This window comes from Phaethon aethereus, assembly GCF_964289735.1.
Source record: "Phaethon aethereus genome assembly, chromosome: 1".
NCBI classification, from domain to species: domain Eukaryota; kingdom Metazoa; phylum Chordata; class Aves; order Phaethontiformes; family Phaethontidae; genus Phaethon; species Phaethon aethereus.
In genome coordinates, this window is record NC_138575.1 from 139,864,860 (window position 1) to 139,890,465 (window position 25,606).

Consider the following 25,606-nt stretch of genomic DNA (forward strand, 5'->3'; position numbering starts at 1 on the left):
ATTTCTGATACAGGCCAGGACGCCTCATCCATATCATCGATAAAGATATTGAACAAGACCGGCCCCAGAATCGAGGCCTGGGGAACACCACTTGTGACCGGCCGCCAGCTGGATTGAACACCATTCACCAGAACTCTCTGGACTCGGCCGTCCAGCCAGTTCTTTACCCAGCAAAGAGTAAACCTGTCTAAGCAGTCAAGCAGGACTTGCCTTTTATAAACCCAGACTGACTGGCCCTGTCAACGCAGTGTCTTAAGGGCCAGTCAGTCTGCAGACCAGTTGCAGACCACCCCCTTGCCCTCTGGAAATCCATGGTGGCAGTTCTGCTGACCCCCCCCTTTACTTCTCCAAGAATTGAAAACTCTCTCATTTCATGATCACTGTGCCCAAGTCGGGCTCCAACCGTCACATCACCCACAAGTCCTTCTCTGTTCGCAAACAATAGGTCCAGTGGGGCAACTTCCCTAGTTGTCTCACTCATCAACTGTGTCAAGAAGTTATCTTCCACACACTCCAGGATCCTTCTGGACTGTTTCATCTCTGTTGCATTTTATTTCCAGCAGACATCCAGTAAGTTGAAGTCTGCCGTGAGAACAAGAGCTGGAGATTGTGAGACTTCTCCCAGCTGCTTCTAGAATATTTTGTCTGCCTCTTCACCCTGGTTGAATGATCTGTAACAGACTCCCACTGTTGATATCCACCTTGTTGGCCTTTCCCCTGATTATTACCCGTAAACACTCAACCCTGTTGTCACCATTATTAAGCTCTAGACAATCAAAACACACCCTAACATACAGGGCTACCCCACCGCCTCTCCTTCCTTGCCTATCCCTTCTGAAGAGGTTATAGCCGTCCATTGCAGCACTCAGGTTGTGCAAGTCATCCCACCATGTTTCTGTGATTGCAACTGTATCATAGTTTTCCTGTGGCACAATGGCTTCCAGCTCCTCCTCTTTGATGCCTGTGCTGTGTGCATTGGTGTAGATGCATTGCAGTTGGGCTATTGTTCCCACCACCTTTTTTGGGGGCGAAGCCCTAATCACCACATGACCATTCACAGGCGCTTCCTTGGTTTTTAACACATCAATAACCCTTGTGTCTTTGCTGGCACATGAATCTCCACCAAGACAGCAGACTGAAGGACCTCGCTAGCACATCCCTCAAACATTGGCGTTCCACCCCAGGCTTATCTCCAGCAACCCTGGTTTTCTCCCTTTCCCCCTTCAAGTGTAGTTTAAAGCTCTTTCAATGGGCCCTGCTAAGTCCTGCACAAAGACCCTTTTCCCCCTTTGGGACAGGTGTACCCCGTCTGTTGTCAGCAGGCCTGGTGTTGTGTAAACTGACTCATGACCAAAAACCCCAAAATCCTGACGGTGACACCAGGCTCGGAGCCACGTATTGATGTGCCGACTCTTCCTGTTTCTTCCCTCATCATTCCCTGCAGCTGGAAGGATAGAGGAGAACACTGCTTGTGCTCCTGGTCCCTTAGTCAGTCGTCCCAAGGCCCTGAAGTCTCTCTTGATTGCTCTGGGACTTCTTGTTGCCACTTCATTGCTGCCTACCTGAGAAATCAATAATGGATAATAATCTGAAAGCCATAGCAGGGTAGGAAGCTTTCTCTTCACATCTTTAACCCGGGCCCCAGGGAGGTACAGCTTAGGCTGTGGGTACTGCAAAAATGGCCTGAAGTATGCATTTTGAAGCCAAGCAAGCTGTGCACTCAATAGGTTACTATTACCTTCACAAAATGCTGCTCATATGTTAGAGTATTTCCCTCTATATTTTTGAGCAGAATAAGGAGGTGGGTAAAAGGGAAGGTGCTGTAGAAATGTTGATTTAAGGTGTGGGAAGCAACTCATGAATGCCCCTCCAGTCTCGATGGTGACGGTGCATAGGTACTGCACCGCTTTGTGTGCTGAGAACAGGGAAAATGCCTCATGGACAACTTCACCTGAATTATTTGGGGATTTTAGGCAGTGGGAGTTTAAAAGTGTTTGGACCAGATGATGTCCCATCCTTCCCTTACCAGATCATGGCAAGGACTGTAGCCCGTTGTCCTCTGAGGTGACTCCTCTGATGCATAGCTGTGAAACGGCGATCTCACCCTCCTTATGCCGGTTGCCCTGTGCAGTACCAAAGCCAGTTCACCCCACTCCAGCTTCTCTGCACCATCATCTTCCACATCAGCCCAGAAGAAGCTAGCAGAAGAAACAGTGTGCTGAGCTATCCGTCGTCACGGGATCTCCTGGGAGTGATACAGCTGCAGTGCCCTCTGCAACCTCAGTACAAGAAACAAAAGGGCTATCGTTTCTTTGTGATACCAATGCATCTCCTCTTGTCTTTCCTGAATTTTTCCCTAAATATTCACTAAACTGAAAAAAAAAAAAAGAAAAAAAGAAAAAATCTAAAGTCTGTCAAATGCTGCCTGGACTGAACAGATTCAAGGAGGTCTCGCTGGAGACTGTGGGGCAGATTATACAGTGAAGTCAATGATGATATGAAGCTGCACTGCAAGAGTGCGCTGTGAAACTCGTTCCAAGGGTAAAAGTCAGACTGATGTGAGTAATGTGGTATTTCATGGAGATGTAAAATTAGGATACGTGCAGAGGGCCAATTTCTTTGCTGACCTAATCTAATGCTATTCCAGTAATCTCAGAAAATTGCACTGATTAATACAAGAAGTGACACTGATCCTGGAATGATGAGGGCAGTATTTCAGCAAAAGCAAGTAAAAGGGACTGTAAAGTTCAGGCTTGGTGTAAACTGATGTTTACTTAAAACAACAATCATGTCCATAATTAACAGAGGATCAGTTCAGCCTGTGAGAAGTTATCCATGTGATTTAAAAGCTTTTGGAATTAGCTTTGAGCGTTAGAATGGCACCAGTGGAAAAACGTGACATCTACCCCTTTTCTTACTAATTTAAACTTGCTATGCAGCTTAAACCCCAACTTACATCACAGCTGAATTTGGCAAGTTAGCTTTTGTTGGTCTGTTTTAACACATTTCAAGAGTCCTAAATATAATTCTAGTGTGTCAACTGTTTTTAAGAAGAAAATAAGGAAAAGCAAAGCTTTTTTGTGTGCTGGAGAAAACTGAAATGGCTATCATGAGTCTAGCATTCATATTATACATTCTGATAAACCATCTTTTGTGGAAATAATTATTAAAACATATTTTTATTTTTATAGACTGTTTGGTTTCTTTTGCTGCTGGAGGTATGTTGCCCAGTCTGTTGTCTGAAAGAAACTCATGAAAAAATGGGCAAGCTGACAGGAAAATAAGACCTAATGATGGAGAAAACCCAAATGGAAAGCCTGCTGCAATTTGACAAGGATCCACCAGAATCACTGGACATGTTACAAACACCACTAATGCTTGCAATCTCAAACAAAGTCATAAAACACTTTTTTTAATGGGCTATTGAAAATTCAGTGTATAGCTAAACAAAATACAATTATTCTATCCTGCATTGTTTGGGATTTTATTATTCAGTTTGTCTCGCTAATGCATATGCAGTCTTGTTTATCTAAGCTAGAATATCAGTAAGCTTCAGTTTTTGCCCAGGATTTTTTTCTGAGCAGTTTCTGTGCCATGGAATGAAGCGGGGAGGCCAGAACCACAGGGTCCTAGGCGTTCTCTCCCTGCTTAAGTAAAATGAAGTACTCTCAGTAGGCTATTAGGAAAACTAAAATGAAAAGTCTGCAACTGCACCCCTCATGGTTATAGATCAAATTGTGTTGGCGTGTGTGTGTGTGTGTGTGTACTGGCATAAGTGTTAACATGTTTAGTTCTGTAAAGAACCTTCCTGCTACACTGTAACAGGCAAGAGCTTCACATTTGGTACTGGAAGTTGCCTGATAGCAGAAACAAGAAACCTCTCCAGTAGCTGATCAATGCTTTTAAAAATATATCAGCTGCTATTCCTTTTAAATGAGAAATGTTTTTTATCACAGGGGAAATACGGATTCTCTTAGATTTGCTGGGTTTGGTTACATAAAGTCCATAGAAGCCTTGGTGGACGTTTATTCCAAGGGAAGGCAAGAAATGTAATTATTATTTTCCCTTTGGGTTTTGTTGTGTTGATGCAAGCATCCATAGATAGTTTAAGATCACAGTCATTCTGTAATATTCTGGGTAGTTATGGTGGGATATGCTGAATCATCAGATCCTTTGGTCACCTTGCCATCTTCCTTTTCTCGTTGCTTTTAAGGCTGTCCTAGCCCGTCTCTCCATCTTCCTTACTCTGCATGAGAGAGGTTTTGATTTTATTTCGCTTGCAGGCTCAGGTTGCCCAGGGAGGAGGGTTGCTCTGAGCAAGCTGAGCTAGTTGAAGATGTCCCTGCTCATTGCAGGGATGTTGGACTAGATGACCTTAAAGGCCCCTTCCAACCCAAACTGTTCTGTGGGTCTATTGATTCTACAATATTGCAACTCATCTGCCTGTATGGACACTGAAGCAGAGTATTGAAATGCTGGAGTGCAGCTGGCTCTTGGTGTGAACATTGGATAATGTGCAGTGGTGCCTGACTGCTAACTATATACTGAAATCTCACATACAAAAGGTAAAACTAACATTTCTTTCTGTTTATGACTGAAATTAAACCCTGCTTGTTTTCAACAAGCATTCCTCATTTCTTCTTTTCAAAGCCATAAGGATTATTGACCTACATTTCAGGTAGAAAAAAGAGACACAGAGGCAGTAAGCTGTTTTGTAATATGCTGTAAAATGATTTCACTCCACAAGTACATAAACAGTTATTTGCATGCAAATATGACTGGCCTTCCAAATCTGAGTTTCTCCTCTGATTCCTCAGATACTGCTTTTTAAAGGGAGTGGTCACAGATTTAGGGGAACACAGCATTTGCTCCTTTAAAACAAATCTTTAACATGTCTGTTTTTTCATGTTAATTTGAAAGCAGATTTTTTGTTTTTCTGGACTCTTATTTTGGGGGGTTCAGACAAGGGCTCGGGTATATATGTGATCCTTCAGCCTTCAGGCCAAGATGAATTTAACCGTAGTGCATTTATGAGACCTGTGGGTGTGATCAAGAAGCAGGTTTTCAGAATCAATTAAACGATGGCATGGCGTGCTGGAGGGGGAGGCAGAGGATCTGAACAGAGTATCTGTGTGGCTGATACTGTTTGGAAAGGGTCTCTGCTGCAGAGGATCAGCAGCCTGTCATTTGCTGCCTCCCACTTCAGTTTCACCCCATCGGTAGAGAAGTCAGTGTCTGGAATGCAAAAGCAACTTTCTCAGATTTCCCTCTGACATCCAGTACTGAATGTACCTTCTGTGTCTGAACTGAAGATTTCATCACCTTTTTTATTCTTCTGATTTCACTCTCCCCGTTGCGTTCATTACATAAAGGAGAAAACACATGCAAGGAAAAGCAGCCAGAAGGTCCCTCAGTGTAGAGGGGGCTGGGATGTTGTTTAAGGCAATTACTCTGGGAGACTGTGTAGCTGTGCAATAGCAAAGCCAAAGAAGGAGCCCTGGGGAATTACATCAGCTTATTTTTTTTTTTCCTCCTGAGGGGAAAAATCCTGAATAGGGTTACGAGCTGTCTAACTAATCAGCACTGTCCTAGTTCACAGCAAAGCATGCAGAATGAACCAAGAGCAGAGCGCACAGAGCTTCTGCAACACACTGTTTTCAAAAACCAAGGCACATAATTTCCTGTGAAGCCCTAAAGAATGGAAGGCATGATATGAAACACAGATTTTTTCCTGGTGATTCTCTCTGTGTATACTCCGTTTCACCTTCAGTCTCCCTTTGTCTCTTTGCTGTCATTCATGACTCAGCACCGCCTTTCATAAAAACCCTGTGCCTCTCTCTAACATGCTGACAGCCTCGCGCTCCCCTTGCAGGACTGCAGATCTGCTTCCTTTGTCTGCCCACGTAACCTGACTCATCTCTGCTTGGTCACTGGCCTTTGGCACTTGCTTCCTGACAGTGCAAAATATTACACCGGGTCCAAAAAAAAAAAAAGAAAATAAATTTCCACTCACGGACATTAATGTTGTAGGATTACTCAGCTAATTGCAACGCCAACTGAGCGGCAGGTTTCAGCCACACCAGGAGCTGGTACCTCCCGGCTGTGTCTCCCAGGGACCTGCAAGAGGGCTATTTGGCTGAACGGTGCTTCAGCCCATGCTGAAAGCTCACTCCTTCTTCCTGCAGCATTGTGCTACCTGCACAGCTGGACAAAAAAGCCCAAACCCCCTTCATCTCTCCTGCTATGCGGTGGCAGCACCCACTGCTAGTACTTTCTTTTGCTTTCACATCACTTGGAGCATCGTCTCCTCAGGGCAGACATTTTGCTTTGCTTTCTGATTACACACACCCCCCCGCCCCGTGATAATAATGAAAGATTTAAACAGTTGCCGGCCTAATGGTTCTGACATGCAGACAAAATGAAATAACTTGGAGTGGAGCTGGCAAGCAGGAAACTTCAGAAACAAATTGATCTGGCAAGGAGTTTTCATTATGCTTCAGGGAACAGGTTGATCTGACAAAAATAGAAGTTGGCAAATAGATTACCTCCTGGAAAACGGCACACTGAGGTGGTGCATGAGATGAGGGGGGGTGTCTGATCTGGCTCCAGGAGGTGGGTTTGGCTGGCTTGGTGGAAACGAGGAGATCGAGCCCTCTTTGGAACAGAGATTTTCTCATTTGTGTGTTTCATAACGCACTTTCTCCTGCGTCTCCTGTCACAGTCAGCAGGCTCTGCCAGTGCACATCAGCCCCGGCTTTCTGCCACTCGTTCTGCTCTCGTTCGACACCGACACCACCGCGGTGCCTGCCTGCTTCCGCCCCTTCCTCTGTCTCCTGGGCCTCTGCTCTGCCTCAGCTTCCCTCCTGAATGTGGCCAGGGAGGGTGAGGAGCCCTGGAGGAGATTTGGCCCAAATTGCCCAATTGTGGTAGCTGCTGTCACATGTACCATATGTTTTATATACCTGCAAAGCATCTGAATGTGTAATGCTGGGAGAGGAGAAGCTGTTTATAACCTGATATATAAGCCTTTTGTATTGCTGATGGGGACACCAGGCCTTCAAAACGGTTAAAAGATTTTTACTGTGCACAAAAGAGTTTTGCCATCAGTATCACACGTGCAAACCATTCATTCTCACAAAAAAAAAATCCCCTTACATTTCTAGTAATTAAAAATAAATTCTCTGTCTCCACCTGTGAATATAATCTTCTGAAAAGTAGCCTGCTCTTTCAGTAATTCTTCCTGTCAGCTCTCTCTCGTGTGGGTTTTTTTTTATTTAACGATTCATCTTTCAGCTACTCACTGTTACCTTATATGGTCTCCCTATACATCTGGCTTTTTCTTAATGAATGGTAGGCTCCATACCGTGTTTTGATGCTTGGTAAGAATAATAACTTCTTACTATTTTATAACAGAATAGGCATGAGGGGTTTTTTAAAAAAATAAGCCAATATGTTGTTTTCCACAGAATAAGTACTGTCAACTAAATGATTTAGCTAAGTTGCATAAAAAGAATACATCTGAGTCTCAAAAGTTGGTCCGAAGTCCTTGGATATACTTAAGGAAAAATGCTAAATATTATCTCATGGCACATGCAGACATTTTCCTACATGTCTAAAGATGGAAAAATAGGAAATAAAATTATTACAGAAATATTACCTTGTTTATCTTTTACTATGGTCATAATGATGTATCTCAGTTAACAGTAATGCACTATAATAAAAATCAGTGCACATCACAGTCAAGGCATTACTGCAGGCCCCTTTTTTATAATTTGGGAAGCCCTGTAGGTCCTTATACTTTCCTGCTAGGATAAAAATATATTATTCCAGGAGAATAAGCATTCACAAGGATGACAGAACAGTAGTATAGTAGATCAAACACGGACTATATATGGGAACTCTTGCAATTTTTGCATTTTCTCCTTTTCTTACTGCCTTTCTGACAATTTCATGGTTTCCTGCTGGCAATCCATCTGTTGCACTTTTAAGTTAAGGTAATGTATAAATCTTGCAGTAGTTATGGAAGCATTACAAGGGAAAGGTTTGTTTTTGATTTTTTACGTTATAAAGCAGTTTGGAAAATACACAGATGAAAATGTCTAACAGATAATGATGACAAGCTCTTATAATAATAAACACAAACACATTATTCTACCAGGAGGACTTCATGAATGTATTTCAGTTGTGTGCAACTGTTAGTAATGAGTTGTCCAGGTCAATGACATCTAGATTTTTTTGTGTTATAATTAGTATGTAATCCAGTCATGGTTCTGAAGACTTTGAACTGTTTCTTTTAATTGATATTATCTTTCACCAGTCGATACTGAATGCTACTATATTTTTGCCCAAACCATAGTTTCTAGAATTCCTCAGGGATTTGAGATTGATGAATCTAAATAGTTTTGTATGATTTGTGAGAAAATGTGCTACATCTTTCTTTTGTTTAAAAATGCCATCTTATTCTTGGTTTTAGTCTTTAGTTCAAATCAAGCTGAATTACTTTTAACCAGTGCATTGATTATATTTAAAAGATTTGTCATAGAGAATTTTCTAGGTCTTGGGATGCTTAATGTATTACATGCCACAGTTTAAGTCAAGGTTTATTAGCCAGCTTATGAAAACCAAGTTAGCCTAAAAAATTGTTGATTCAACATCAGCTTTGGTGGGTAACTAAAGAACAATTATATACTTACAGACTGTTGAGTCTTAAGCTAGAATAAAGTTACATATTTCATGAAAAACACCTTATGTGCATAAATTACTATTGGTTATGAGGAGTGCAATATGACTTAGAGTTTGAAAGACGTTGCAAAGGCTTGATGAAAAGACTTATATTTTATAAGGTAGCTTTGCCTTATCTTCTGTTGTCTTTAAAGCCAATCTGAAGAATCACTGAATCTAAAAAAGGAACTCTTCATTTCCTCTCTTTCTTCCATTTTTTCTTCCTTTCTCTCTTCCCCTTTCCTGTTTCCCATTTCCATTTTTCACCAAAAGGGAAAAAAGCTGCTTTTTATGTAAAAAGATGCATCTTCCTCTCTGACCTGAATCAAGACCAGTAAAGGATTTTCAGAGTTAGTTGCTGTGGTATTAGTAAATGCAATACAGTATGGTAGTAGATGGAGGGTGAACAGACGAGGGGAAAAAACAGAGTCAAGCCATTCCTGCAGTGAACCTCACCAGCTGAGAACTGAGGGAGCTGGGGACTCTTTCCATTCTTAAAACACCTTTCCTGAGAAAAAAGAAAGCATGTGAGGTTTAAATGGGTACGCATATTTTTAAGTAATTACCTTGACTATGTTCTGTATTCCAGTTGTTCATTACCCAGATATTCCTGAGATAAAAAGGAAATGTTTCATCACTACTATCTCTTTTGGAAGTTTTTGTAGCCTGTTCTTTGCAACATCACTATCATTGTCACATTGCTGGGGAAAAACATTTCAGTTTCCTTTGCCCCAAAATTTTAGAGGTATATTTTTCAGAAGCATGAATTTGTGTTCAGTCATGGGGGAAAAAGAGCCTGAAATGTTACACTTTCATGAAAATGTGAAGAAAAGAATTTTTTTTTTTTTTCAATTTTGATTCTCCTGAAATTTCTCAGGCAAGTCTCATTGTGTGATTACTGCTACGAACAAAGGATTGAAACTGTATGAAAAGAATAAGGCAGGAGGGGAAGGAAGGAAGAGGAGGTGGTTGATTATGAATGTGAAAGCTTTATTTACACACACGAACAATCAGCAGCTTTGAAAAAAGAATGCAGAAAAAAGCACACACACATTTTTTACATTTCTGTATGCATAATGGCTCTCTGAAAGAATCAACCAGTTTGGTAATTTTACTCCACAGAGCATTTGTTATGCTTGTAAAGAGGCAGTATTTTGAATGACGCTGTGTTTTTTCTTCTTTGTGCTTGGTGCTCATGAGATTAAGTTGGCAGAAGGGAGATTTTTTCCTGTAGTCATCCAAGCACTCCACATGATTCAGGGCTGTCCTGAAGACACAGGACAGTTACCTTGTTTTCTGCAAAACATCAACAAGTCAGACACAAGATAAATTAAACGTGGTTCCACTGACAGATCTCAGAAGAAGCCCATAAAGGGGAGACATAAATGAGTGGGGATGCAAGTAGAGCAACACAGTGTGCTGCTCTCGTGCTGTTTGTTTGCTCTCTTGCTGACCCACTGCTGTCTCCTGATCATCCTGCGCCCACGGATTTCGAGGCTGGTCCTCCAGGTGGTGGCTGTGGTGGCAGTGGCCTCTGTCATATTAAGCACATGGTGGCTTCCCCTCACGTCTCAGAGGAGGTGTAGATTAAAGTGGAGACCTCCAGGGGCTAGTCCTCGCTGTGCACTTCGTCCTGCAAGTTAGGCAACAGCTGGCAATTGCAGAAAGACTGCGGTGTAGTGAATTATGATCAGTGACTTTGCTGCATTGTCTAAATCGCTCAGCTCAGCAGAGTTGAATGCTGGGCAATGAGCATCCATATAACAGCATGTTAAAATCATTAATAAGAGATGATGATGAGGAGGATTATGTCTGTGCTTTTCTTCTTTTTTTCTGAAGAAACTTCACGTTTGGTCTCTTCTCCCAAGTAGCCAGCGATAGGACGAGAGGAGATGGCCTCAAGTTGTGTGGGGGGAGGTTTAGACTAGATATTAGGAAAAACGTCTTTACAGAGAAAGTGGTCAAGCATTGGAACAGGCTGCCCATGGAGGTGGTGGAGTCATCATCACTGGAAGTGTTCAAAAAACGTGTGGATGTGGCACTTCAGGACATGGTTTAGTGGGCTTGGTGGTGTTGGGTTGATGATTGGACGTCATGATCTTAAAGGCCTTTTCCAACCTTAATGATTCAGTGATTCTGTGTGATTCTGTTTTTGCCAGTGTTGATGCTGCTTTGTTGCTGGTGGTGGTAGGGTGGCTGATGTAGGCTGATGCGGGCTTCTTAATTGCCACAGTAGTCAAGGCTGGCAGTATATCTATGACAGCAGCACAACTGCAATAAAGAAACCTAGCATAGGCACCGTTTAATGTCAGTCAATCAACATTTTCAGCTTGCATATTAAATGCGAGCTGAAGGAAGAAGATGATTGAGATTAAGAGTTAAAAACCCCTATCACTGTTCTCCTTTTGCCCCTTTTTGCTAGGGGGAAAACCTCCTTGGAAAGATTTCCAAAGAATCCCCTCATGAATATATGCATGTGTGTGTATGTGTGGGTATGGGGGATGTAGGGTTGGATGTGCGTATGTGTAGAGGGATATCCACCTGCCAGCTTCTTGCTTCCTTCCTTTTGGGTTGGGAGTCAGGGGGACACCAACATGATTGTTCGTTAAATTTGACCAGAAGTCTTTTGACTTCTTCAACCTGCTTTGGACTCTTTTGAAATTATGAAGGTCAGGCCTGAGTGGGTCCAGGAGCTTGACTTTTGGAAATTTCTGCTAGGGAAGGAGAAAGGCTGGAGGAACCAAGAATGGGTGTATGTGTGTGCATGTGCACGTATCTGTGTGTGCATGTGCGTGCACCCTCTGAGTTGTATTCCTCAATACAAGATTTCTTATTAGAGGCAGGCTTCCCTCTCTTCTGCCTACCCCTCTGCTTTCATCTTCATCTGTAGTGAAGGCTGGAAGATCTATACGTGTGTAGCGAGGTGCGGGTAGGTGTTGTATAGGGCACAATGCTATCAGTAACGATGCACTATTAATTTGGTGGGTGTCTGTGGACAGTTAGACAGGCACCTTCTGCTGCTGCTTGCCTGTGGCGGGGTCTTAATGTAGATCCGAGGCAGCCCATGACCTATGCTCCCAAGTTGGAGGACCCCGATTTGGAGTGTCAAAGGGCAGGCCGTAATTCTTTTGTGCCAAAAGCCTTGGAAGGCTCCTAGGTAATCCCAGGGCACATGGGGATGTTATTTTTCGACAGCTGAGTGTGAGAGTTTTTTCTTGCCCTCAGTTCTTGCGAGCAACGAGACCAAAGGTCTCTCACTGAGCTGTGCTGGCTGCATTGCATCCCTGTTTTTCTGCTCTCCTGTGAGAAATAGTATTTATTTAGAGCAAGTGAAGCTGGAAAAATCCATTACAATTTCAGTGAAATTTAGCTGTACTCACATTGCTGCTTTAGATATTGTCAAATAGACAATGTATTTATTAATTGCTGCCACAGTATGCACAGTTAGAAAGTATGTGGTTAAAATAAAATGAGTTAATATTTGCCTTTGTTTAAAAATGCAGTGTTGCTATTGGGATGCAGTTGGAGTTGCATGCATCTCTAGAGGGAATCTAACCTTTCATTAAAAAATGCTTTCTACACAATAGTTTAAGTCGTCTCTATTGATTTACCTAGAATGATAAAAAATAATATAATGCTGTGTTAGATACAGCAAGTAATCTTTATTTTGACATTCATTATATTATGGTGAAGACACATGGTACTGTAGTGGCATATAGCAGAAGAAAATACATATTATGCAAAATATGCTGTGAAGGGTGGACGCTAAGAATACTAAACATTTTATACTGTAATTCCTGTCACGACAAAACATCTCTCTTACTGATGAGGTTTGGATAAATATTTAAAACTGAAACATTTTCCATGGAAAGATGCAGATTCAGTGGCGTGAAAATAGTCTATGGACTTGCAAGACTTTGTTGAATTTCATGTTGAAAAAAATCCAACACATGCCAAAATAATCTGAATATTTTGCTTCAACTTTTCAGAATGAAACTAGCAATTTTTTATTTCGAATGGATTTCCTGCCTAGAACTCTGCTTTCACCAAAAAAAAAAGCTCAACGTTGAAATGATGTGTGCAACACTGACAGGATTTTCTGTTCAGTGACAACTGCTTTTTCTGTCCTCGATCCCTTCTCCTCCCCCAGTGGATTTTTCAGAATTGCCATCAACTAAAAATATCCATGATATTTGTAGGTCTGTATTTGACGACTATACATCACAGATCTTTCCCTTTGCCCTGTGTCGCTTCCACAGCTACCCCACACTTCTTAAACACCTATTTTCAAAATTTCACGACTGCCAGTTGTCTGTCTTACCTCCATCACACTGAGGTGCCTTTTCTCTGTATCTTAAATCAAATGACAGAGTTGGAGAAAACTCTGTGGGAAAAACTTATTTCCATCAGCTTGTTTAGGTTTTTCTCTACCTTGCTGAGGCTTCAGGTTTTAGATACTGCCCACTGTGAACTGTGCTGTTTCTTGGCAAGTTTCGCCATGTGTTTCATAATATCAGCAAGGCTGGGATGGTGCCTCCAAAATACCAGAAGTCCCTTTCCAGTGCCTGAAACACAGGAAACTCTTTCTTTGTGGCTCAAAGACCACTTTCCTTCTCCTTTCCATCCCAAAACGTGCGGCTCTTACAGGAACGGGGGAGAGTTTTCCCGGCTGCTTCAGCTGATGGCAGAGCCTGGAGGTGCTGGAAGCCCGTATCTCCATTTCTACACAGCAGGTATAAATATTGCAACTGTACGGCTTGTCAGAGCGAGTGCAGTTCTGCTGCAGGTCCCCCGCATGGCTGTGCTGCGTGGCAGAGCAATTTTGCAATCAAAAGCAGTTTAAGCAGTGCTGGGGTTGGAGCCGTCGGCAAATCTGCAGTGCGATGGGGACCTACCTGTTGCCGTCTGCCTCGGGTGCTATTTCACCCTCCACCTCACCTGTTGGCAGGATGCATTGACTGAACGGTGTGTTGCACCTAAGCAGAATGGCCTCAGTTGACAGCTCATTGCTTTAGATCAGAGGGGAGATGATGAAGAAATGCAGGAAAGGGGTTCTTTGTATATGCATTAAACTCCACAAAACGTGATTCATTACAGCTTCATGATGTGAAAGGCCCAGGACCTTCTCACTGTAAAGCAGTGTCAGTTCACTAATTTCAGTAGGGAAATGCTTATTTTCACGTCTCTGGAATTTCATCACTAACCGAGACTTGAAGTGTCAGTCTAGATCCCAAACCTCGCACTCCCTCAAGAACAAATCTTAATCACAAATGTAGAAGAGCGGTTGATAAATCACCGTATAAGGGCTAACACGCAGTGGGAGGACGGACTGGCTCCAGATGGGGGGACCACTGTAGTTTGTTTACTGTTGTACACTGAAGTTCTGATGTAGCGCTGTTCCCCGAATGGGAGAATTGGGTTTTTTTACATCCACACAAGCCACAGGCTTTTGCTCTCGGGCATGCCTTCTTTGCAGAGAACCAAGAAATGGCTGTCAATCTTGCTGTGTTTGTAGATTTCTTCAGAAAAAGTGCTTTTTGAAGCTGGCTTGTGCTGCGCAGGCGCACTGAAGCTGTGTCAGACCAGAGGGACCAAGCCGCGGGCCCGCGGGAGCTGCCCGTAGGGGCACTCAGCACGTGCCCCGTCCCCGCGGGCAGCTCTGGCACCCGTCTCAAAGCCCGAAGCGCTGGTAGCCGCTGTGGACACCTGGGTGACCAATCTCTAAGCTGGCCTGGGAAGACTACACAGCCCCTTGAACACGCAGCAGCTGTTAATCCTAGGAGAAATTTTGGCAGCAGACACCCACCCATCGCTGAGCTCTCTAATTCGCCGTCACTTTGCGTCCATGCGCCCAGCCTTCAGTCACGTCTTCAGACTGCGGCAGGAACCTGCCCAAGCGTGTCTTTATCACAAAACCATCAAGCCACCATGCAGGAGCGGCGGGGGCTCCCCATGGTGGGTGACGGCCGGGCCTGGCAGCCAGGGCCCGATCCCCCCCAGGCAGGAGCGGGGTGTCCGGGGGCACCGGGGCAGCCCCAGCCCCGGGCATCCGGCACCTCCCTGGGGCCGGGCCAAGGCCAGGTCGGGCCGTGGGCCCAGGGGTGGGCCCAGCTCGGTGGGGCCCATGGCCGGGCAGGGCTGTGGGGAGCTGGAGGCCGGCCCTGCTGCGGCGTCACTGGGGCAGGGGCTGATGGCCCCGGGGGGCTGATGTGGGGTCCCGGGCCCTGGGCACGGTGGGGGGAGTCGCGGGTGCTGGTGATGCCCTCGGGGACATGACGGAAAGCAGGCAGGTGGGGCAGATATGGTTGTCTCCCGTAGGTGATTTAGTGACAGGCTTATGGTAGCAGACAGAAAGAGCAAATAGCAAGTCTGAGAAGGCTTTTAATATATAACAGCTTATTTAGTCGTTTTAGTTAAATCATTTATTTATGTGAACTGAAGTTTGTCCCTTTAACTGTAACGTGTAGGTCTGGCACATGATCCGCTGCGCAGAGCATCTGACTCTCCAGGCAGAGCTGTTTATATTCCAGGATTTTCTAGGTTTCGCTAAGCTGTTTCTAACATATCTTTGTTAGATGGATTATGCATTTTATTTCTCATTCCTAACAGTGAAATACAAACCTCTCACTTAGGCATTTCCCACAAAGCAAAAACCCTCTGCAACTTAGAAGCGTTGAACGCTGATTTACTGTTCATGTGTGAACAAATAAATTCCCCAGAAATCTGTTGTTTGTAGCGCGGGGCGCACAGCTTGCCTCTGCAGCTGTGCGGTGCGCGGATGAGGTCATCCCCGCCACAGAGCCAGCTCTGTCTGCAGGCCCGCTGCCGAAAAAAGCCCCAGACAGCCTGGGAGAGGAAGGGAAAGCATGCACAGAGGCTAGAAGTCGGCAGTTTTTGTTATGATAAAATTCCGACTCGCAGTTGCAAGCTGTGGGATCTGTGGCGTGGTCCTCCTCAGCAGCGGCACGTCCAAGGCGCTTCCTCACCTGCCTGAAGAGAGAGCGTACAGCGGTATACACATCTGTTAGAAAGACAGGAAAATGGATCAAAGCAACTCATTCAAATGTGTACGTTAGGGAAACGCATATGAAAATGCAAATAGGAATACATCGTCATTACTCTTGCTCTGTAACGGGCTATCCACTCCAGTTCTAGAAGCAGAGTATGTTCTTGGTGACATTTTTTTGAGTGGTACTTAAAGAAGATCCACAAGACCCTGCTGCAGACCTAGGCTAAAGTCTGAGACTTTACAAACTTTGCATCTTTTGACACAAAGCAATATGTCAACATATGAACATACAGATGTTAATGTCTTAGTGTAAAGATGTTAACACATTTAACATTTTGTGCAACTTTATGCAGCCTTTTAACACACCATAGTCATGTAATTATGATAAATACTTTTATCTGCCCAGAAGCTTTGGGAACAAGCTCACTGAACTGTGGCTTAGTGACTTTTTGAACTCTCTTCAGGCAGAATATGATAAATTATTAGCAAAAAAGAAAATACTTTTATGATGTTAGAGCTACTGGCAGCCTGGGAAGCTTCAGTTTCTTGGGCATGCCAACTGAAAAAGTGGTGAGAGATTTTATCTCTGTCTCTCCCTTTTCATTTTTAAGCCCAAAACACAAAGTAAAATTACCTGCAAAGCTGAATAAAAATAGTGTCCATGGAGCCCAAAGAAGAAAAAAAAATATCTGAACAAGCAGGTATAAAAAAGGTTAGTAAAGTGCTCTATTGCAAATGAAAAAAATCAATAAATGAGAAAACCTAGTGAAATAGATTTAAACATGCCACAGTAAAGGAAAAAACAACGAAAAAATGAGATCCCAAAGAATTTGCCAGTGTATCAAGTCATGTCACACAAAGCACTGTGGGTGAAGCTGGCACTAAGAAGGGAATTTGTGTGTTGCTTTCAATAAAAGAGCATCTGAATTGTGCTGCAATCTCTTCCCCTGTTTATCAGGGGAGAGAAAAAAATCTTTAAACAAATAAGCAGCTTTATATAGGAATTCTGACCTCAGACCCATTCAGTTTTACAGAACAGAAGTTTGTTAAAGGAGACTGTGTTACACTGGAGATAAATTTGATATGTCAGGTTTATCCCAGTCGCTGTAAAGACTGGGATCCCATGGCATGCAGACTGCCACGGCTGTAGCATACAGAAGAAGAGATATTTCCAGGATATAATGGGCTCTACATTTAAATAATCACCAAAGAACAAAATATCATCAGTTGTGAATGATGTTCTGTCCAGTAATGCAATTGGAAGAAAATCCACCTTTTCCTGGAAATACATTGGTCTTCATGAAAATGTTGGTTTCTTTTTTGCAGGATGGTTAGCTGGTCATAACAAAAATAACGGGAGTAGCTGATACCCTGATGGCTGTAGCACTTATATATAATATGAAAACTTACGGTTCTTCACTTGTTATTATTCTGGGCTTGCCTTTCTTGCTCCTGTACAAAAAATTATAAGTCTGCTTTTCGTTGCATGATGGAATGAAAACACTTTGTAACACTGTTATTTTACCTGAATATTTTCTTTTTTCAGTGGCTCACTTGTCACCTTTTAATTACACAAATTGTCAAAAATCAGATCCTGTTTGTTCTCTCATTAAAATATTAAAACCATCTTATTATAAGGAAAAAGATGGGTCAATAAATTTTGCATTTTCATGGTCAAGCATTTTTCTCTGCCTGAACCGTTGTCTCCCATGTTTATTCACAGTAATACATGAGGTTGCTTCTTGAAGAGTTAGGAGTCTGCAGAGCTGTGGAGAATAAGCACGTTTAATTTAGATCACAGCTCTGTGTACATTAATCCTGGATTTGTGCACTGTCAGACTAGACAGCAAATATAAATTAATCTGGATGAGGTATGAGCACACCATCATATTTTTGCTGAATTATCCAACACAAGCAGCATGGTGTTTATGCCACAGTTAGGCTTTACCCTGACTTGGGGAAGGCAAAAGACATCTGATCCATCATTAATCTAACAGGACAAAAAACCAAAACAAACTGAACAAATATGAACTTTGACTTTAGCAAAGCCTGTGACACGGTCTACTGTGGTATCCTCCTAGACAAACTGTCAAAGGATGAACTGGCTGAGTGGACAAGAAAGTGGGTGGAAAGCTGGTCATACTGTCAGGCTGAAAGGGTAGATTGTCATACACAGTCCAACTGGCTGTTGGTTCCTAACGGTGTCTCACAGGCATCGATGTTGGCACCACTACTGTTTAATGTCTTTGTTAGTGAACTGAATGATGGAACAGAGTGCATTCAACTGGTTTGCAGATGATTCCAAAGTGGGTACACTGCAGGGTGGGGGATGCCGTTCTGAGAGGCCTTGGCAGGCTGGAGAAATGGTCTGAGAGGAACTGAATGAAGTTCAACAAAGCCAAATGGAAAATCTTCTGTCTGGGATGGGGTAATCCCATGTGCCAGTACTGGCTGGGGACTGACAGGCTGGGAAAGCAGCCTTGCAAAAGGAGACATTGTGGTCCTGGCAGATGACAAGTTGAACATGAGTCAGCAGTGTGACTTTACAGCAAAGGTGGTCAACCCCACCTTGGTCTGGAGTAGCTTAGCCAGTAGGTCAAGTGATTTCCCCCTCTATTCAGAGCTTGTGAATCTGCACCTGGAGAACTGTGTCCAGGTTTGGTCTCGCCTGTACAAGAAAGACACTGTCATACTGGAGTGAGTCCAGTGAAGGGTGACCAAGCTGACTGGGGGCTAGGTCAACAGTTGTGACTGGCTCTGCTTGGGATGTGGGCTTGGACCAGGCAACCTCCAGCCTGCATGGGTCTACAAGTCTGTCTAGCAGAGTTTGTCTGAGCTCAGCACTTGCTGTCACGTCTGTGCAAACCTTTAAACTGGATTTGCTGTGCCATGGAATCATGGCCTCCTTTTCTTTAGCTATGTTGCTATGACTGCTTTCCCAGGGTTTTGGAGGAGGTGGAAATCCTGTGCATTCATGCATGCCAGCTCTGCCAGTTGTACAGGCTGGAGGATTTATGCAGTCTGAAGAATGTGCCGCCTTTCATTTCTGAGCTAAGGACCAAATATGCATGAACATGTGCATGCACATTTCCTGGATAGTGAAAAATAAGTATGTATCTGGGATTAAAGGGAGTTCAGGAAGAGTTATCAACACTGTCTTCAAGGCAAGCTAAGAAAAATAATTAAAAATTACAAAGGAAATCTAAGTATTATAATTTCTTCTGTTGTTACCTTTTAGTTACAGTGCATTCGTTTAGAAACCATTATGGATTTTTGAAAATGTTATATTGGACATGAATATGGGGTATGAAATGCACAATCTCTTCATACATGGCTGTAGTTTCGCAGGTGGTTGTTAACTGTTAACATTGAAATTCTTCCAAAATTAGGCAAGGGAGTGTTTCCCACAGTGACCTATAGGATGTAACTAACCGAACAGGTGAGTATCCACAATTTTGTTGCTGTATTTTGCTGCAGGATGATGAAGGGATCATCTGCTTTATCTTTCCTATGTGCTGGCTTGGGGACAGTTTTCCCTGTCAGGTGGATGTATTCTCTGAGTGCAGATAGGGGCTGATTTTGACAATATGAAAATTCAGTTTCCTTTTTTATCTCGTGTATTTAGTTGTCATGCGTTGCCTTACAGTATGTTTCTTCTTGTTTACTCCCATTTGGGCAGTGTTGGACTTGCCCTCAGGAACTGGCAGTAAGTCAGAGATTGGTAACAATAAATAGGTAGATTTACCAGCACAAATCAGTCAGGCTGATATTTTAGGTATAGATACTTTAGAGCTACTTGTAATACACCTCAACAAAATTCCTCTTTTATGCAGCACTCTTAATACTTCTGTCAGTAGAAGAAAAGAAAAATGAACCCTATCTTTCCTTTGAACTTCACCTAAAAATTTAGTTTTTGGTGAGAGAAGATTAAAATTGAGATGTGGATCTGGACTTTGATATGCAGACCTGAGGATGCTTTATTCTGTGATCAGCCTACATGCACTTATAGGAAACCATTTAGGGAAATAGGCCCATTTTCCTTTTCCCAAGACTGAAAAATTCACAGTATTGAAGCATTTCTGAAGGGTAATTATAACCCAACAAGGATAAGAACATTTATTTTCTTTGCAACACATTTATGGTGAGTATTGAAGTTCAGGATTTTTAATTATTTGCTCACTGGGGTATTGCTCACAGAATGTTCTTTTGGTGTACAAATATTCAGAATTACTCAAGGGAAAAGGAGTATTACATGAAATATTGTGATGAATTCCGTGAAATATTTTGACTACTGCTTGAGGTATTTTTGGAAATAATCAGAGAATCATCTGATTTGGAAAAGCTCCCTCCTGAGCCACGCTGTCCATGTTCCCGTGCTACGGCAGAGCTGGATATTCCTGTGCGGTGGAGGAAACGTGGGCTGACGCTTGCCGGTGAGTTTCCTGTGATTATCCCAGCTGTGCGGAGCTGTGGTCACTGCACACGGTGTCATAGGAAAAGCCTTTCTATATAATGATATAACAATGTAACAACATAACAATATGCTGTTACATATGCAATATGCTGTGCCTGGTTAGCAAAGAAGAGTCTGTCCACTCTGACCCATTTAATCCCTCCCAGTCCCAGTCCTTTAAGTGTCCGCTCCTGCAAGCCTGGCTCCTGGTGTAAAGATTGCAGTGGGGAAAGTAGTCCCCTTGCTTCCTAATTCCACTGCAAATTCATCTAAGTATTCATTTGGTTTCATCACACTGCTAAACGAGTGGGAGTGAATTACTGTGAGAAGAGGAGGAGGACACAATTCTATTTTTGGTGTTAAGGAAACGAATTAATTTACTCTGATATGGTTCCTCCTGACAAACACGTCCGTGCTACCATTTTGCATCACCTCATCAAAGCATAAAGGTGTTTACAAGTGGGCAGGTTCGTTAACAATTTGCCAGCTGGCGAGGTAGCCTGCTTACACTGTAACTGTTGAAGCTCCATTTTTGTGTGTGTGTCTGTTACCTATATTAGAAAGGATATATTGATATTAACTATCATATACAGCAATGTTAGCTTATTTTAGTCTTACAAGGTGTGTGCAAAACTCTCATGCCTGAGAATATGGCTGGGGTGGAGTTCCGCTGGTACACAGAGATGTTTACTACAGGAAGAAAAAAGAAACAGAAAGGCAGCTTAAAGTAGTTACCATTTACCCATTGACGTGGAGGTGATTCCTAGATCAGGGATCAGTTAAAAAGTCTCAGGAGATGTGACATATTTTCTAAATCATGAGCTGTTTTTAATCTGCATGGTCAACACCACCCTGATCAGCTCTTATCTGCCAAGTATATAAGGGCTGCGCCAGCCTGGCAGCAATGTGTCCATGCCGATTCCGTGCAGGAATTTGAGCGGCAGCAGTTTACCAGTAACCTCACACACTATGCAGGGATCATTACGCTGCTTCTGAATTACCTCAGGCTTCACACCAGTGAGTTGGCGAGTTTTTACGAGATCCATTTGGTCTCCACTGTGGTAAAGCTGCTGGAATGACATCAGTGATTATTTCCTAGTAATCTGTTGAAAGTGCACACTGGAAGGGGAAATGTTTATTGCAAGTACAGCTCAAGTAAGGAACTGTTTTTTGGAAGATATTCAAACTTGGAGAACTGGCTTCAGAATAAGCGTGCAGAGAGACTGATTAATCTTCTGACATTGGAGAGCATTAAATAGCTCTATGAATTAATAGTTTCTTTGAGCTGAGACTGTTTATTGCTTTGGAAAAAAACTTCTCTTTCAGCAGCAGGGAAGTTTTTAGTCCCAACACCTGGGTTTTTTTACCCTGTGTTGGATTGTTTGTTTTTAACTTAGACTGTTTCTGTCTGAACTGACTCATCTGGAAATTGAGTTGTGAGGTTGCTTTGTACCTTGGAGATTTTGTTGTGAGAGAAGGAATTTACGCTGTAAGAAGGAAATGTGTGGACACAGGGAAACACAATGAAATCCTAAGTGTTCTTCTGATGGATTTAATGATGAGTTTTCTTTAAGGAACCACACAATAAGATAATCTTGGGATAGACAAACTCTTACTTTTTTAACTGAGTTCGTTTTGATTTGATTGATTTTGGATGAATGCCCCTTTGCTGGAGGCATTCATATTGTTTAGACTTGGCTTTCAAAACTGATTTGGGAGGGTTTTTTTCCCTCAGAGTATAGCAAATACGTTATGTATATATTTGGGCTAACTTCTTTCTGTGTATTTATCATCTTTTTTAACTGTTGATTTTTTCAGTCTTCAGAACGACATTAGAAGACCTGTATATGTGTGTGTTCGTGTGCGTGTATGTGGGTTCTACATTGTCATTCTTACAAAACAAACATGATTTATAAGTAGGGGTCCATGTGAACCAGTACTGTAATTTGCACATTGCCCTGTGGTAAACCAAGTTAGGCCTTTTTCTGCCACGCTGTCCACAAAGTTTTATATTGTTTTGGGTCTAGCATAAACAATTTCTCTCGTACTCTCAGTACTTCATTCAGTCTCATCTTTGAATATATTCTCATCTAAATATATTGATACAGGGCTTGCAGTGCTAGTTCTTGTCTTGCTCGGTGTGGTTCATTTATTTGCAAGAACAGAGTGGAGGAATGGGCATAGCCAAAGCCAGCTGGGAAACAACAGATCCCCTGGGCAGTGTTAGGTGACTAATGATCCATTCAGTGTAAGATCCAGACTTTGGCAACAACCAAACCGAAAAAAGAAAAAGTGCATCCCTTCAGCCCTGATAAGCACAATGACGCCTTTTGGTGTGATCCCATTAGTTGTTATTACAGACAACTTACGTACTGAAATAAGGTAAGGTTACCCAGGTAACCTATCATGAAGGCAGAAGTGTGAGGAACAAGGGAGGAGAGACTGAGAGATCAGAACAGGAGAGGGGAGGAGTTGAAGGACTCTTTTGTCTGTTGGGCCAGTGCCCCATTTGTTGCAAGTATTAGATAGTGTGTTGTGAATGAGACAGAGAACTGAAGAAAGGTAAAGATCACTGGTTTTGTCAGGGCAAGTGAATGTCACCACGCAGAGCTGATTTTTAGTGTATTCAGAACACTATTCTGAACATGTCAGTTGAATTTGGTTTCATTCTTTGATAGGTCTGTTTGGTACGTGTCTCCAGTAAGACTATTGATAGTATCCAGCTTGAAATTTTTTGTAAGTGATTTCATGAAATTGGATCTTGAAGAGAGCCCAGGCTGGAAAAAACTTACTGCAGGGTTATCAACGTTTCATTGCAAATATGGAATGATGCTTCAAATAAGGTCTTGCCAGGGTTTACTCTGGACTATGTTCTTTTAAATAGAAGTTCATTAATAATATGGAATATGGTACAGAATTCAGTTGTGGAAACTTGTTAGGGTAAATTATAAGCTTAGAGGAAAGATCAGAATTCAAGCTGTGTTTGGAAAATAGGAGAGATGGCCCAAATCATTGCAATGGAATTTGATAAGTTAAAGTCTCCAATGCTCTATTTAGGAGGATTAAATTAAGTCACAGATAAACAATGGGAAATAATTGGAGGTATAACAACTAAATCACAACAAAATGCCACAAATTCAGAGTCCCTTAGAGAATCCGGAGAAGAGCAGCTTAGTTGGCACAAAATGGGTTGTACCTGGCTGTGGGTCTCCTGCAGGGAAGTGCTTGGCATGCAAGTTCTCATGCTCCCAGCAAGCAAGAGTTAGTTTAGAAATGGAGTAGAAAAGGTTAGAAAGTGGGACATGTGGGTGTAATGGGAGACATCTACAGAGAGTATAGCTCCCCATGGTTAGAAATATCCCTTCCATGAAAACATAATGATTGCATCCATCCTTTTCAGCTGTCCCCAGATGCCAAGGCTCTCTTTGCTAGCCCCAGTAACTGGGAGAAGCAGGGATGCTTTCATGATGTTGCCTTTACAGCACACAATTCGCTGCAGTGGTGGGCACAGCTTTATGAGCCACTTCTTCACCTCCATATAACCAGAGCAATGTGTATGTCTCCAGGTTCATGTCTGTTCTCTGGAAAAGCAAAGGAAAGGCAGAGTGGTCCTCATGAGAACAGTGAATTGTGCTTTTTCTTTGCTGTTCTTTTCCTTGGGATCAGAGAAGGACCATCAATGAAAGTATGACGGAGGAGAACTATAGGATGCTGCGGAAGTGATTGCCATTCATTTCCCAAAGGCAACCTGGGCAGAGGTGTCCAAATCTAAGGGGTGTCCAAGTCCCAAGGTGGATTTTCCTGGTTGGCTTCATGTAACTTATAAGCTAGAGTACCAAGCTATGGCTTAACGCCTGGGGTACTCACCTAATGAATTTCTTCCTGCAGTGGTCCTTCCCCAGCAAGCTGAGCAAATGCTATTAGACCTGTTCTGTGAGATACATCTTGGGCTGCAAATCTGACTGTGAAACTGGGTGAATAGTTGAGCAACTAAGAAGTCATCTCTGTCTTGACTAAAAAAACTGAAAGACTTAATTTAAAATTAGGTTAGGGCATGTCTGCAAGAATTTCAGTGACAGCAGTTTGGACAGAGAAAATGCTGGGATTTGCTTGCAGGCTTATGGCCAAAATTTACGCTTTTCTGGAATTCTCCGAAAGTATAAAGAAAATGTATGCACATACTTGGAAATATGTGTAACACAGACGACTGAACCCCTCTTGGCTCCCTTCTCCTAAATGAGACAATGTAGTCAGGAAAAAAAAAACAAAACACGTAAGTTTTTCTTCTTGTATGGATATTATTTACAGAGTTGTTGCTCCCCAGTGGAGTTATAAACAAAATGAATAGAGGTAAAGGGTTCTTTTGTTATTTCTCATAACTGCAGAAGCAGAATAATTTCTGTATTTAGGAAGGTAGAGTTATCTTGATGGGATTTCAGCTGTTACATTCACCCATCTAAACTTACAGGTCCCTTTTCTGTTGACTCCATACTTAGGGTTTTATGAGAGAGTATTCTCTCACATTTCTCCTAACACCCTGCTGCATGCAGACTTTCACAGACTGTCTGACTTAGTGGTATAGCACTAGACAAGAATGGGGCTTAACATTAGCACTGACATTGTGTTATCTTCAAAATGTGGTCTTTCTATCTTCCACTTGAGATGTTAATAAACTTCAAAAGCTACTTTCAATCTGAAAGAAAAAGCTCCAGGGATATCCTTAACTATGTCGACACTGCTGCTGCATCTTGATGATAATCTTATCATGCAAAGGTGGAAAAAACCCAAAACTGATCTATAAAGCGTGTGACACAAGGCACTGCAATTTCAAATTACTGATGTCTGGGTATCGACCCATGGATCATTTCAATTACTTGCTTCTGTAGATATGCATGATCCACCACCAGCGTACCACAATTTGGTTCAGATAGTGGATAGGCAAACGGAGAGGAATGTTTTCTTTAAACTGTTGACATGCTGTCTGATAAGTAAAGGCTGAAATGATGTCATATTGACTTGCTATGATGTGATGGAAAGTAACAGTATGAACTGCATATGCAGCAGGAAAAAAGACAAGGTCATTTTCTATGATACTGTCATGCCCTCAGTAGGAAGTGTTGGTGCAGCAGAGTTGAGTCATCAGTACTGGAGTTCATCCATCAGCAGTCTGGAGGGAGAAAAGGGACAGGCTTGGAAGGTGGCTAATTTGCAGAATTTGTGCTCCTAAATTTCTGTGAGGCAGTGGCTGAATTCAGTAGAAAGAACAACTACTGTGTGTTTAAATAATTAAACACACTTTGGGAAATAATTAGTCGTTTTTGGGAAATTGTAAGGGACGGCTCTTGCCTTAATGCAAGGCTGTGTTTTAAGCCATGGTGCAAACGTTATGTGATGGAAATGCAAATGAAGACAAAATAAGCAAT